This window comes from Gopherus evgoodei, chromosome 2, assembly GCF_007399415.2.
Source record: "Gopherus evgoodei ecotype Sinaloan lineage chromosome 2, rGopEvg1_v1.p, whole genome shotgun sequence".
In the NCBI taxonomy this organism is placed as follows: domain Eukaryota; kingdom Metazoa; phylum Chordata; order Testudines; family Testudinidae; genus Gopherus; species Gopherus evgoodei.
The window spans coordinates 205,315,633-205,330,730 of record NC_044323.1 but is presented as its reverse complement, the minus strand read 5'-3'; the positions used below and the strand labels follow the sequence as shown (position 1 = coordinate 205,330,730).

The following is a 15,098-nucleotide window of genomic DNA, read 5'->3' as shown; positions in this document are numbered from 1 at the left end:
TTGTGCCATTAAAACTTTTAATGGCCACAGGGCAATTTTTCTTTTCCTGAAGCTTTCCATGGCATTTTTTGTAAGACTTCAAGATTCTATTAGTGTCATTCTGTGAAAAATGTTCTACATTTTCCATTTTATTCTGCATTAGTCTATCAAATTTAGAATGGTAAACCCTTTGTCGGCTGAAAGACTGGAACTGGTCAAGGCCAAAAGAACAGAACTGAGTGTGGCCCAGGAGACGTGGAAACTTCTTGTGCTCCCCTTCCTACTCAGAATATGTGAATAGAGCAGGAGGAGAGCTCTATGTCCATCCATATCTTGTGGTTGAGGAGGAGGACAGAGGTAGATGCTAAAGGTGGACAAATCAGACTGGGAGTTAAGGACCCATTGAAATTGGAGTTAGGCGCTGAAATACCTTGGAGGATCTGGGCCTAGGAATCTAATGCTGACATGAAGGAAGCGAAAGTAGTTGTGTGGGAACTGAAGATGGGATAGGGGATTGGACATTTGAGTAGAAATAGGGGTATTGTAAGGCTGGCTGGGGAGAGCAGGCTTTGTTACTGATGCTGCTAAAGGAGCGTCAATCTGCAGCGGAGTGGATGGTTTGCAGCTGATGAGGTAGAAGAGAGGTTGAGCAGGAAGGGTTATGTATGAAGAGTAGCATCGAAAAGGTAATGGGAGGTGCAAAACTTGGGAAGCTGAGACTGTAGAAAGTGCCTGAAAGTAAAGAAGGTTGGTCAGCTGACAAGTTATTTACTCCAAGGAGGAACAAAAGTCAGTTACTCAGGCCAACATTTGCAGCAGCAACACAGCATCCTCCTCTCCAGAAGACCATAGTGTTCATCATGCCCCCTTCACCTTAGACCCACCTACTTTCCTCTCTACACCCACAAGGCAGAAGATGAGTGAAGTAGCCTTCACATTGTTCCTCAGCAGGAACAGTATGCTATCCAGCTAGGAGATATGCACACAATTTCCAGTGCTTGGAGACTTCCCACGTAACACAGCGTGCCAGAAGTATTGCTGTTGCTATGTAAAATGTCAGCTACTAAGCGAATTCCTGGCAGAGGACCAGTGAGCATAATAGAGATCAGTTATGTGATAATATGGCAACCTTGTTATTCAAAATATCAATTAATAATAGATTAGTAACCTGATTAGTTAAATCACTTAGGCCAAGACAACTGTGTTTGGATAACCAAGAATTAATAGACAGACATTCAGCAGAATGGGAAGACACAAGGAGCATTCCAAAGAAAAAGAGACTGAGATAGATGAGTAGTTGGGTAATCAGGATTCCACTGTACTAATATTTACATAGCACATATCAACCAAATAATCCTAGGTGCTTTACAAATACTGATTCAGTGACTTTAAACATCTGAGATTAAAGATTACCCTGGGATTTTCCTGCATGTAGGATCAATTTTGTTTTCCTTGTATTTTGGAGCAGTTTTTTTAATAATGCTAAGCCCTATTCAAGAGAATTTTTATTTTATTATCCTTTGTTTTAAAATTAAAATTGTATTGTACAAAAATGTGGTAAAAACCTAGGGCCAAATACCACATTCATTTATACCTTACACAACGATATTGACTTCAATAGGTTTGCACAGAGCAGAAGCCAGTACAGAACTTTCTCCATCATATACAACATATAGGGCCATATTCTGGCATACTTTGCGTGCTCCAGAAAACCAATACACACAGATCTGTGCTGTTGCAACTGTGCATGACAGAAGTGCCCCAAACTGCCCAGTTTGGCTTTGCTGAAAACCACTTGGGAGCCAGCTGTGATTGGGCCTCTCCAAAATGCTGAAGGGTATGGTTTGTATGTTATGCCTATGTGTATGTGCAGATGCATATGTAGGAAGCCTGACCAAGTCACAACTCCTGCATGAAGCCTCCATGCAATTCAATGCTATTCAGAGAGTTTGAAATTCAACCCCGTGCAGAAGGCCAGCACAAGGTTTACATGTCACTTAAATCCACTTAAGCCCTTGAGGATTTAAATGGGACTTAAGTGGTGTATAGCCCTTGAAGTCTTAAGTGGGATTTAAGTGGCCCATGGGCCATGTGTTGGCATAAGGGTCAATTTCACATCCAGAGAACAGAATGTATACAGGACTTTTTTTCAAACTGTTCACAGCCAGATAAAATACAGTTGCATATGAAGGAACTCATTTTGCAGCTTGTAAACATATCAGGGAAGGATGATGCCTGTTTACAGTGCTGAGCAAGACTATGGCACATAGAACATCATCTAATACCTACTATGCTAATACAATGTTAAATGACTAGGTACTGTAGCAGTGCCACTCTGTAGCTAAGGTGTATCATCTTTCATACATAACCAATTCTGAAGGCTTCACTCTTCTGATTCTAAAAATCTTTAGCCTGAACTTAGCAAACAAGGTTTCAAACTAAAAGGGATTTTTTTTTGTAATTTAAGAAAATATGGTTGAGATTGTGCTTTAAAGGGACACATTTTTTAAAAGGTCTATTTTCTAATACAGCTCTCTTTAAATAGTTTGTTCAGCGTTGCTAGGTTTTTTTCTTAATCTCTTTAAAAAGCAGTGAGGGCCTATTGAAGTTTATAGGAATATTTTTAGCAAAGCGAAACTAACTGACTATACAGGGAAACAGTTGATTGTGCTGTCAGTTTCATAAAGTAAACAAATTGGAAAAATAGAGAAATAATTGTTTTGCTAACTTCTTTCAGTTCCGTATTACAAGGGACCATTGGTGACTATAGTAGGTACAAAATTTTCAGACCGAAATTTGGTTTCCAAGTTGCCTGTGTCAGTGTGTGCATTGCACCAAATGAGAGCTCTCAGCCATTGTGCAGGAGGCATCTGGAACTATCCAAGCATGGGGAAGAAAGGCCTCATGTGCAATGCCATATGCAACCATATATTCTGTCCTCCTCCCCTAAGATATTCTTTCTACCACAGGATTCTGTCCAAGGCCATCACTGTACTACCTTCTGCTCAAGAATGTTACTTCCATCTGGAGCTTCTCATGCTGCTGGACCTTATTTACCACTTCTTCCATTGCTCAGCTGCAACATTCATCCCAATAGCTGGATAAACAGTTACTCAATCTATCTGCCTCAAACTCCATCCCTACCTGTTAGCCTAACTAAGCAAAACTCAGCACTGATAAGGAATTTCAGACCCAAGATGTGGGCTAAAAATCTTTCAAACACATATCTACCACACTCACCAGCTCCTTAAGCCACACAGATTTCCCACCTCTGTTATGTCACAGAGATTGTACTTCCCTTAATCTTTCCCCTTTGCAGGTGCACAGCAAGTATTAAGTAGTAAAATGTCAGAAAGAAATCCTCCCCATGCTGTTTTCAGTTCTAGCATCATTTGTCTCTTTTTGATGTGCTGAGGCTGACATGCTGTATGGAACAAAATGTTAAGTTCTTTGTGGTTCCTCAAAATAGATTCAGTGATTGTACATCTGGCTGTTTTATATACACCCTACATTTGTAACATGGATTTATAGAAAATCTATAGTTGTACTACACATAGACGTAATTCTTTTTATATTTCTGGGACACACATCCGAAAAAAATATTGGGATCCTAGGGAGGGTCCCTTGCAATACCCAATGTGGGCAATGGCAATTATACATAAACATCGGGGAGCAAAATCTGGTCTCAAGTCAACATTTTCCCCAGTACTGATATGAATTTAGAGCTCCCACTAAAGGTCAGAATTAAATGAACCAAAATCCTTTATCCAAACATTTTTGAAATTTGGGAAAGTTTACATCCAAATCTGGATCAAAACTTTGCTGTTCGTGCCTCTGTAATCAGTTGAACCAAAAGCCCACATCCAAACAGCATCAAACGTGGCAGAAATTCTGATCTTAGCTCAGATTCAAAGTCTGGGGCGTAGGCCCATCTCGACCAATGCCTGCAGCCTGCCTTTCTCTGCCTTTGTGCATGCAGCTGGGATTTTTTCAACAGCACCAATTACTATAAATAAAAGATAACCCACTTGCCAAGCACAGCATGTAAAAAGCATAACAAATTAATCTTTTCTTGCTCTTTACCTTGCAGTATTGACCTGAATGAAAATATTAGCTCTTCCTTCGGTAATACATTGACCTTGCTTTTTCACTAACAGAAGTTGTTCAAGAAGAAAAAAAGAAAAGAGCTAAGATCATTAATTATCATTAATAATTTCTACCCAGCTGATTTTTTCAAAAGGAAATAATAGACTGTGAAATAATAATCTGCACTAATAATAATAAACTGCAATCCGGAGATCCCCTTGTTATAAGATTTCCCTCCTAAAGGGCCTGTAAATGAAAACATTACTTGCTATTTAAAGGTAGCTTTATATTTCTTGACAAAAGAATATTTCTGAAGAAAACCATTTATAGTGACATCTGTCTAAAGCCACCAGTATAATACAGTTGCCTGCTAGAGGTGGTCTTAAATTTAAGGCCAAACAAAATTATACTAGAACCTTGGTGATACTTAACAGATGGAGTTGTCTGTTGGAAATGATCAAGGGAAGATTTTAGTTTGGTTTTAATGTTTGTATTGTATTGGGATAATTTTCTTTTCCAATATATGTTCAAGAACCTGTCTATAATTATTCATGCTAAAAATAACTCTTTGCTTCTGACTGCAGGTTGTTTTGTTTTTTTTTGAACACTATACCTTCATTACATGGAAGCACCCAGCTGTTTCCAAGTCAGTGCGTTCTAGACATAGGCTACGTCTTCACTACCCGCCGTATTGGCGGGTAGCAATCGATTGCTCGGGATCGATATATCGCGTCTCATCTAGAAACGATATATCGATCCCCGAACACGCTTATATTGATTCCGGAACTCCACCAACCCCAACGGAGTTGCGGAGTCGACATGGGGAGCTGCGTACATCGATCCCGTGCCGTGAGGATGGTGAGTAATTCGATCTTAGATACTTCGACTTCAGCTACGTTAGTCACGTAGCTGAAGTTGCGTATTTGAGATTGATTTTCCCCCGTAGTGTAGACCAGCCCCTAGTTGCAAAAAGATTGTCTTCCTTATTCACCTTGTCTCTCTCTTCTGCATGAAGACACCGTTCATTTCTTGTGGCTGAAAATGTAGGATGAGATCTCCACTCAGCAGAAAGTCATAAGAGGGTGGACAGCTATGGAAGACTTCCCAGATCTTCTGCATCTGGAAAATAAAGCACAGACGCATATGCTAAAGCTCAAGAAGACTTGTAAAATTCTGCTCCCCCAGTTAGGTTATTTCTTTGATGGGTGAGTAAAACATGATTTGTTTTTCATTATCATCATCACGGTAAAGGTTTTGCCTGGGCTGGAACATTTGTATGGCAATTACTATTTATTATGTACAGTGTAGTAGTTCCAAAGGCGCCAATCAGATCAGGCCCTGTTTTACTTGGAACTATGCAAAAATAAGGGAAGGCATGGTCCCCTGTTCTGTAAAGTTTACAGTCTGAGATTGCAAGCCTGGGATAATGCACATCCATTAAACCCTACTTGTGCCTGAAAAGGTACAACCCAAACCATTTTGAAATATCCCTTTCCCCTGGGTTCTTCCCTACTTTAGTAAAACAGGGAAAAATTTGGATGCATAGAGAAGGAGAGAGCATAAGCCAGCTGCCATAATTGTGGCAGCTAAAATCTGGGAAAAACTATTTAATAAAGGATGGCAGAATCAAACATGAATGGTAAAAACAGGAACTTTACATTTTTGTGCGCTTTTTTTACTGGCCTGGTTGAGCCAGATCTTGCATGTTTTATTCCAAAGCTTCTAACTTCTAACCCTGACTTTTTTTAAACACAAAACAATAATAGCCAGAGCAGTGATTTTGTATGGAAAGTTTAATAGCAAACAGGCAGCTAAGAAGATCTCACAACTCTCAGTTGCAGTACAATTTAAGTTAGGCTTATGTAATGCTAACAGAGCATATTGTTTTTGTTTAGTACTACCCTGGATTCTTCCAAATATACATTCAAATTGAGCCCTCTTGTGTTTGCTCAAGTTCATTACAACACCTTTAATGAAATTAGAAAGCCCTTTTATTGACCCATAATGTAGATTCATAGATTTTTAAATCCAGAAGTGACCATTATATCTGACCTCCTCTTCTTCTGTAACACAGGTCACAGATTTTCACCAGGTAATTTTGGCATCAAGCCCATAACTTCTGAATGAGCTTAGCATATCTTTCAGAAAGATATCTAGACTCAAGTGATGGAGAATCCACTATAAGTAAGGCTAAGATTTAGTCATGGGTATTTTCAATAAAAGTCATGGACAGGTCATGGACAATAAACAAAGATTCATGGCCCATGACCTATCTATGACTTTTACTATAAATACCCCTGACTAAATCTTAGCTGCTCCTGGGGCCTGGGCTGACTGCTCTAGGGGGATCCTGGGGGCCAACAGCTGGCCGCTAGTCTGGCGGTGGGGGCACAGCTGTAACTATAACCTAGGTTAGTTGTCCAAGTGGTTAATTACCTTCATTGTAAAAAAATGTGTATGACTTATTTCCAGTCTGAATTTGTCTAGCTTCAACTTCTAGCCACTGGTAAGAACCATTATGCCTTTGTCTGCTAAACTAAAGGAGCCTCTGGAATCAGGAATCTTCTCCTCGTGAAATTACTTACACTGTGTGCTTAGCAGGCACAAAGGTAGTCTAGGGCAATTATAAACTGGGTCCTATGTGCTTTCTGTACTGACATTCCCATGCAATATATTTTCTTTCCTAAACCCTAGAGTGGGAATTCCAAACGTGCCTGTGTGACTTAGGAACACAAGTTCCATTGAATGCCAGTTGTGCTTCTAAATCATGTAGGCGTTTTTGAAAATCATACCCATGATAAACAGCATAATGACTTTCTAAGTCATATGACTAATATATAAGGAAATGTTTTTATTATGAGTGGGGATTTCAACCACACAAGTCTCCACTGACTTCGTTGGGAACTATATGGCTATAACACTGCATGCTGCTTTGACAATATGGGGGTTTTGTGACAATTCAGATATGGCATTGCCCAGACACCAAGACAATCAGAGTGGCATAAGAATATACATAAATCAGTACTGGAATGGCTATTCAATATCAGTGGCTAGTTTAACTCTGAGGATGTGATGCACTGGGAACATTAACCACTAGAACACAATGATGTCACTAAAAAATCCAGGTCTCATCACATCTTCACTAACCCAAGTAATCATGAAATAGAAACACATATAAATTCTAGTGTGGAAATAAAGACAATACTTGTAGTTGGAACACAAAGCAAAGCTGCCTGCTTTCATGCAAAATGTAATGACTACTTCCTATCACATGGCATAGAGCCTAAACATGAAGCCATGCACTAAAGATCCTAATGAACCATCTTAAACACGAAGAGGTACAATACAGAAGAGTTTGCCTGCTAAACGTTGGGCCCACTGAGGTGGTGCCGTTATGGCTGAAAGTAACTTAAAGGACTTATAGGTACTCCAGAGTCCTGAGCAGGGGCGTGGCCTCAGCCAGAAGAGGCGTGGTCTTTCAAGATTTAAAGGCCCTGGGGCTCTGGCTGTGGCTGGGAGCACCCAGGGCCTTTAAATCACCCCAGAACTACCAGCTGCAGAGGCGGCTGGGAGCCCTGGGGCTCAGAGGTGAATTAAAGGGCTCGGGGCTCCGGCTGCTGTGGAGCTCTGCCACCACTACCCTGGGGTGGCAGAGCTCGGGTGGGGATTTAAAAGGCCCAGTGTTTCTGCCACTGCGGGGAGCCATGGGCCCTTTAAAGTGCCACCGGAGCCCTGCCACTGCTGTGGTAGACTTCACCCAAAAGAATGCTCTGTGTTGTCTTTCCTCCTCCCTATGTACTTCTGTTAACATTAATGGGAAGGATGCCCATGTATTTAGGAAATTTAGACCTGTAAGTGTAGTGATTGTCATTGTTGTTACTTTTGGGTGGGGAAATGATTGTTAATGCTTTGAACGTTAAAATAAATAATTTAGGGGAATCAAGAGGCTGTTTATTCTTATAATACACAACATTTTAAGTTGGTGAAATGAGTGGTCTAATCCCAAATCAACAATATCCTTTCCGATGCCTGCAGCAAAGAAAGTGAATATGATTTTGAAAAAGCAACTTCAGTCCATCCGGTCTGATATTTTGCTATCAGCGCTTTCAGATCAGAGCATGAAATTAAGTGGAATGACATTAATGTGTTTAACACAGTGCCTGTTCTTCTGATCACTGTGATCAGTTGTGACATGTACTTAAATTAAGTGCCGCAGTGCAGAGATTACCAAGTGTAACTACTTATTTGGGGTGGGGATGTCCCAAAAGCAGCTGAGTTGATCTGCCGGATTACTCTCACACACTATTTAACATTTTCCATGACTGAGACACCCTCATCCCCTTCTTTCCATGCAGACTTGTCATTAATCATGTGTCCCATATATTAAACTGTACAGTAGTAAAGCCAAGCAACTTATTTCATCAAAATAAGACAAACAGAGAGGAAAGGAGGATTATTTGAATATCAATCACTATAAATATTAGTTTTATGAGGCGCATGTAAAATATAAAACTTCCACTAAAGCAAAACAAAAAAATTGGTTAAGTAGATACTATAGGAAAGGAAATGTAGCATATTTGCGAAAGTTTTATCTGTAGTTCAAAAGGTATTCACAGAGATGACACTACTTATTATTCTGAAGGATTCAAGCAGGCTATTCTGTTTTAACTGCTGGTCATCAGGTCTAATGAGCTGCGTATGATATATTGGTAGTTTATCACTATTGTGTCAGAGAGGCTAAATTCCTGAGATCACAGCCTTCAAATTCTTGAATGTTGTTAATAAATTCCAGCATCTTGGTAGACAAAAATGTCCTTTGTGATCAAGAATACGTCCACAAGACACAAACTAAGAGGCCAAGCTGTAAGTACTTGGTATCCACACACTTTAAACGTTCATATTGGCAGCTGGTGCAAACTCATTAAATTTTATGGACCAACCAGGCACTCCTGAGCTAGGTCACTTAATCTTCCATTTAAAATAGTTCCCCAATAAGAAAACCGGCAAAAGACCATGGAAATTAGCTCTATGTCTGTTGATTCGGTAAGAAATTGGCTTGCCAATAGAAATCCTGTTTTTCTTTTTCGCCTTGTTTGATCTGATGCCAAGGTGTTTCATCCTTTAGTTACAAACCTTTTGTAACAGCAGCACTGTTCTGTGCCACACTTGGTGACACGGCAGAAGCACTACTCCCCATCTAGGCAGCAGTGAAAGTAACTTACAGGACTTACCGGTACTGCCGGAGTCCTGAGGGGGGCGTGGCCTCATCCAGAAAAGGCGTGACCTCTCAAGATTTAAAGGCCCCGGGGAACCAGCTGTGGCTGGGAGACCCAGAGCCTTTAAATCAACCAGGACCTCTCAGCTGCAGAGGTGGCTGGGAGCCCCCCATGGCTCAGCGGCAAATTAAAGGGCCTGGGGCTCTGGCCGCCAGGGGGAACCCCGAGCTTTGCGGGGCTGGGGCAGGGATTTAAAGGGCCCAGAGCTCCTGCCACTGGAAGCCCAGACCCCTTTAAATCCTGGCCCCAGCCCAGCCGCCAGAGCTGCGGCCGGGATTTAAAGGGCTCTGGGCTGCCAGCAGCAGCAGGGAGCTCAGAGACCTTTAAATCTCAGCTGTGGCCGGGATTTAAAGGGCCCAGGGCTGCCCGCAGCCGCAGGCAGCTCTGAGCCCTTTATATCCCGGCCTCAGACCAGCCGCCGGAGCCATGGCCAGGATTCAAAGGGCTCTGGGCTGCCCGCAGCTGCAGGGAGCTCTGAGCCTTTTAAATTCCGGGTCCAGCCCGGCCGCCGGAGCCACAGCCGGGATTCAAAGGGCTCTGGGCTGCCCGCAGCGTCAGGGAGCTCTGAGCCCTTTAAATCCCAGCTGAGGCCTGGATTTAAAGGGCTCTGGGCTGCCTGCAGTGGCGGGGAGCTCTGAGCCTTTTAAATCCCCGCCCCAGCCCAGCCGCCGGAGCTGCAGCCAAGATTTAAAGGGCTCTGGGCTGACTGCAACCACGGGGAGCTCTGAGCCCTTTAAATCCTGGCCCCAGCCCAGCCACCAGAGCCGTGGCTGGGATTTAAAGGGCTCTGGGCTGCCCACAGCTGCAGGCAGCCCAGAGCCCTTTCAATCCCCGCCGTGGAAGTCGATGCGGTCCAGCACGGCGTACTGGCTCTTGCCGGTACACCGTATCGGACTGTACCGGCTTACTTTCACCTCTGCATCTAGGTTCTGGTTTGGACTTGAAGAGGTTATCCCCTATTCAGTTGTCCTCAGCCCTGTCAGTGGAGAGTGGCAAACTAGCTCATTTGAGCAACTATTATTATTATTATTTATTATTTTATTTTTGTATTGTGGCAATGCCTTGAGGCCCCAGCTGAGATTGGAGCCCCGTTGTGCTGAGCACTGAAGAAACACAATATAAAAGACAGTCTCAGCCCTGAAGAGTTTACAATCTAAATAGGCAAGACAGACAAAGGAAATTTTATTCCCAAATGTACAGATCGGGAACTGAGGCACAAAGCAATTCAGACTCATATGGAAAGTCTGTAACAAGACTGGGAATTGAATCCAGATCTCCTGTGTCCCAAGCAGTGCTTTAATTACAAAACCACCCCCTGTGAATTCTTTTCTGAGAGCTAAGAGGATATGCCTTGGTAGGAAAGTGGCACAGAAAACCTAATGTATCCTATCTGCCTGGATGTTTTAAAATTTTCCTCCAGACTATTAACAAAGATTTTTAATCTAACAATATATTAAGTTAGAGATGGGCCGAACTCAAGTGTAGTTAAAATATTAATGTCTTTATAGCAGCTATTCTTTCATATGAAGGAAACACAGTTTTCTGAGATTTAAGAAAATATTAAATACTAAAATCATTTCAGTGGATTATGGAGGAGTGTCCTGCCGAAAGGTGACTGGAAAAAATGTATTTTGTATGAGTCCTGAAACACCGTCATTACCTTCAGTTAGATGCTTATATTTGATATGCAGACATATACTATTGTAGAGGAGGAAAGCTTCATTAATTGTGGAACCATGTTATCAAATCCTTTCCCATACTTTATTATCTGACAGTACATATGAGAGTGTGGGTCAACAAGCTTTAATGCTGATGAAATCTGCAAGATCTATTTCCTTTGTCTCTGATGTTGGGACTTAGAACAATGCAGCCCAGTCTTGAGTCAACCTTGCTGTCCACTGCATTGATACTGAATTTAGTTCAAGAATTGCAGACTTGCCTTGCAATGCCTACAAAAGCATATCCACAGGGACAACCATTCCAAAATAAATGTTTTTTTTTCCTGAAAGCTGTAGAAATACAGCAGATTCCAAAGACAGCTGCCACACTGTTTGTGACCATTGTAACATGCATAATTTGAGCTGTTGTGCACACATCCTGCAACTATGCAGTAATGATGGTTTATGTATGCAACAGTTAAGTCACTGGACATGTTAAGTGCATTAAGTCACTGGACATGTTAAGCATTTTAAATCCATTGCAGTTTCTGAAGTGCACAGTGTGCAGAGAGAAATAGGCCTGTTTGTCACTCACTGAATACAAAAAGCCACAAAGTGGAACTCTGATGTTATGTTAACATGCCTGACTAAAAATAAATGAGTTTTGAATATGCATTATGCTCAGGAGTTAAATGTTCCATTTCAGTGGATTGCAGCTGAGGTACACTTAAGCAATTTGAACAGTTAACAAGTGAAATAAGCACAACAAAGTTGTTGACAAAGGCACAGATACTATAAAGCAGAAATAGTAAACACTTTTTTCATCATCCAAAAGTATGGGGTCAGAAGACGGTTTTTATCCAGGACCTTCTTGGCTCAGAAGCAAATAGCTAAGAGGAGAAAACAACTATACAGAGCCTTGTTGAACCAATTATGCTGAAGAACACTAATGGAACCAATGCTTACAAATTTAAAGCTAAAAACAGAATCCACGTTCATTCCTCTGACAATCTGCATGGGGCAGTGCCAGACTGTAGTTGATGAGATACATGATCGAAAGCATATAAATACTCTGATTGATTTCGGTGGTGTTTATATAGGCCTTTGGAGAGGAAACTTAGACTTGTTTCCTCAAGGCTATGGAGCAGACATTGGCATCTGGAAGAACCATTCATTGTCCAGTTTGCCAACCTGTAGGAACAGATAATCTGTATTCCTAATTTGGCAAAAACTTTCTTTTTCCTGCATCTGTTCCAGGATCCATTTCAAAGACTATTCATTTTGAGGACCCTCTGACAGTTTGAGGATTATGTCTGTGTCAATTTATGAATTCTATTTTGGTTTTGTGAATGCCATGTTATATTTCAAACTCCATTTCCAATTTAACTTTTAGTGTGACTTTAAGCATTGTTGTAGCAGGAACTTGACACCTAATGGAGAAACTATGCCTGGGAAGCAAGAGCAAATGGTTCTACCCCAATGGAGAATTGATTTGCTACCAGCAGGGCCAATGACTTTGAACAATTCTCTGCTCAGGGAGCAATGGGTGATGGTACCTAGAAACTCCACAATGGAAGCACAGGGAAGAAAAGGAGTCAGAGGCAGGAGCGGCAGACGCTTCCTAAAAGCAGGGGGAAGGAGGGCCCACAGCACCTGAACTGTGGCTCCACTCCTTTCCCCTGAGGCTCACTCTTGCACTACCCCTACCCCCAAAGCTTTGCTCCCGCACTGCCTCTTCCTATCAAGACCCCACCCCCTGATCACTCTTCTCTCCCCTTCCCCCCCATCGCTTGCCCTTATTGTCAGTAAAAAGTTGGGGAGCTATAGGCCCCCTGGTCCCTCTGTTCCGGTGCACCAGGCAGAGGCCATTTAAAAAGAGGTATGCTCTCTAAGACAAAAGAATGTTTCACAACCTGAAACGCCACTGTAAGGAGTTAGGCAGGGAACAAGTTTTACTGGTCTATTAGCAATAATGTTCTACAACTAACAAGATCTAACAGAAGGTCTAATTGTATCTACATTAAGTGAAATGGAATGTGTGAGACTATAGTTTATTTCCTATCTTATTAAAGAAAATGCGCATTTTTTCAGAGAACCTGGCCATTTTTAAACAAGTTAATAACATACAGCTCACCATCAGAGATTGTGACATGAACATTCCCAGATGTAAAATCCACTGAAGAGCAACAGCTCCATCTTATAACTTCTGGGTCTCTTCAATAAAAGTTATCCAGGAATATTCTGTTTCATTAAATACTATCCTTGTGTAAGCAGAGTCAGGATGAGCTCTACCCTGACATCTGGTGGTGAGTTGTGGAAAAGAACTTTAGGGGCTGGTCTTGTTTGCATAGGCACACCCACCCTGCCTAGCATGAGCCCACAGCTGCTCAAATGGTCACTTTGGCTGCTGTGGGATCCCTAGTTTCTCTGTTATTGGGGCAGGAGAATAAAGTGTTGTTACTGTGACTATGTGGATCAAGGCCAGTGGAACTGTTTTATGACATAGGGACTCACCATCACTTAAGTAGCAGTCACTAGACAAGGGACATGGATTCCAAAACCCAGTGAATTGAGAGGGGCCAGGGATAGGTGCTTGTACATGGTGGTGTGTCTGTACTCCCTTGAGGGTCTGAAACACTAATTGCACTTCTTTCTCTCTCCATAGTTAAATAGCAAAGCTAATTTTGATTCTAATTATAGGCTGCCATGCTGAATTCATTTTGGGCCACTGGGGCTCCCCTGTTACAAGCTGAAATCACTATAGAACTGAGATCACTGAGTGCTGTGTTAACTAGTGGGGAAGCCTGAAGATATATTGCTAAGTGGCTGGCAGAGCAGTTGGAGCAGCCCACAGGATGGCGAGTGGAGTGGAACAGAGCAGTTTGCAGGATGGCTGGAGCAGCCCATGGGATGGCGTGTGAAGTGCGGCAGAGCAGTTTGTGGGACAGCTAGAGTAACTCATGGTAAAGGCTGAAGCAGAACCCCATGGAGAGGCAGGGCAGTCAGCGTCAGACCATGTAAGGTGCCCCTTAACACCCTGCATGCCGCTCCCCTCATTTCCACCCAGGCTGGGGGAGGGGGAAACTCTGCAGATAAACTTTTGAACTCTGGGGCTGCAGTGACCAAGGACAGAGACTTTTGGGTTGCTGGGCTCAAGAGACTTTTTGGGGTGATCTTTTGAGCTGCTGGACTTAAGATCCTGAGGGAAAAAGGAACTGCCAAACTTACTTGAGGGTGGGTCTTTTGCTCATGGTTTGTGTCATGAATCCTGTTTGTGGTGTTTCCCCAACATAATGCTGCGTTGTTTCCCTCCTTTATTAAAAGGATTTTGCTACACTCAGACTCCATGCTTGCAAGAGGGAAAGTGTTGCCATTTAGAGGCACCGGGGGTGGGGTGGGGTGGTATGTAATTGTCCCAGGTCAAGCTGGTTTTGCATTGCGTTATTGAAACGGAACCCCTAGATACTGAACCTGGCCCTTGTTGCTACTAACTCGGATGGGCAGAAGGGTTACACTTGGAAATCTTTAGCCTGGTCATTCTAGTAATGCATCACCAGATAGTGCACATAAGTAATTTCATTTGGAATTGATCAGCTTTTTATAACCAGAGAACAGAACAGTGTTGGAAAATTAAAAGTGGGGCTGGGTACTTCGCAAATATTTCAGGTTATTTTATGCCTACAAAACAGCAGCTCTGTGATCTCACATTTCCATTCACTTCCTTACAAACACAAACATTTGTTGAAAGGCACAGTAACTAGGATAGGTCATTCTTTTAGGACCAAATTGTGTCCTGACTGCCATAGTTAGGGAGAAGATATTTCTTGGATCATTCTCTGCTATAGGAATCTTGGCACCCAGAACCCACTATACTCCTAGATGCTACCAGTTAATGCTTGTAAGGAAGTCATAACCTTTGAGGATGTTGTGTGCAGGATGACCCACTAGCTTATAAGCTTTAATATAACAACCATCACTATAGTCAGTGGATTCTGACTCTTATAATACTTCTGGGTATTAATTGAGCATTATCATGTGATGGGATATTTAGAATCCTGATCTACTCTTTGTTTTGTTGCTATATAGTTTTTCTCTCTTG

At 42.2% G+C, this 15,098-nt stretch overlaps 2 long non-coding RNA genes across 2 annotated transcripts in view; both read left to right on the top strand.

Moving 5' to 3' along the window:
• LOC115646662 overlaps nucleotides 1-4,787 on the top strand; it is a 66,661-nt gene extending 61,874 nt beyond the window's left edge. The window contains exon 3 of the long non-coding RNA XR_003999095.1: nucleotides 4,650-4,787. This is a non-coding gene — a long non-coding RNA (uncharacterized LOC115646662). The remainder of the gene's footprint in view (nucleotides 1-4,649) is intronic.
• Nucleotides 4,788-4,886: 99 nt separating this feature from the next.
• Nucleotides 4,887-13,797, top strand: LOC115646663. Its single transcript, XR_003999096.1, has 3 exons — nucleotides 4,887-4,923; nucleotides 5,081-5,270; nucleotides 13,700-13,797. It is a non-coding gene; the product is annotated as an uncharacterized LOC115646663 (long non-coding RNA).
• Nucleotides 13,798-15,098: the final 1,301 nt, after the last annotated feature.